The sequence below is a fragment of the Echinops telfairi genome, unplaced genomic scaffold, assembly GCF_000313985.2.
Source record: "Echinops telfairi isolate 266 unplaced genomic scaffold, ASM31398v2 ScPeMD7_7469;HRSCAF=8507_0, whole genome shotgun sequence".
Taxonomy (NCBI): domain Eukaryota; kingdom Metazoa; phylum Chordata; class Mammalia; order Afrosoricida; family Tenrecidae; genus Echinops; species Echinops telfairi.
Window position 1 is genome coordinate 53,887,717 of NW_022111372.1, and position 556 is coordinate 53,888,272.

At 47.3% G+C, this 556-nt stretch overlaps 1 pseudogene; it reads right to left on the bottom strand.

Moving 5' to 3' along the window:
* Nucleotides 1–88: 88 nt before the first annotated feature.
* Nucleotides 89–188, bottom strand: LOC115873614 (annotated as a pseudogene).
* Between the last annotated feature and the right edge of the window lie 368 nt (nucleotides 189–556).

A 556-nucleotide genomic window follows, 5' to 3' on the forward strand; every position in this document is an offset into this window, starting at 1 on the left:
AGAAACGATGTACAAATGCGCTTTACACAATTGATGTGTGTATGGATTGGGATAACAGTTGTATGAGCCCCTAATAAAATGTTAAAAAAAAAAGATAGAACGCTTCACGAGTTTGCAGATGCTCCTTGCGCAGAGGCCATGCTAATCTCTGGATCGTCCCTATTTTACTATGTGTGCTGCTGAAGTTTTTTAATAGAAGGAATAAAAGATAAAAATCCCTCCTACCACTCGAGGCCTGCCTTTCTGGGCTCTTCCACACCAGACTTGTTACAGGCCATATTGCCGCCAGGAGCCTGCCTCCCTCCCAGCCCCACTCCTTCCCACACTCAACTACTCACATACATTCAGACCCCAGCTGGCTTCAGTCCCCCTGCTGTGCTCCTGTGGCCGGAAACACATACCACCCGAATAACACTGATAGATCATCCTCTCCCCAACCAGCTGGGGATGGATCACTGTGGGAGCAGAGCCACGCCTCTGTTGGTCTTCACTGGTCTTCACACCTGCAAGGAAGACAAGAATTCTACTGCTGTGTTATTGATACATATTAAAACTC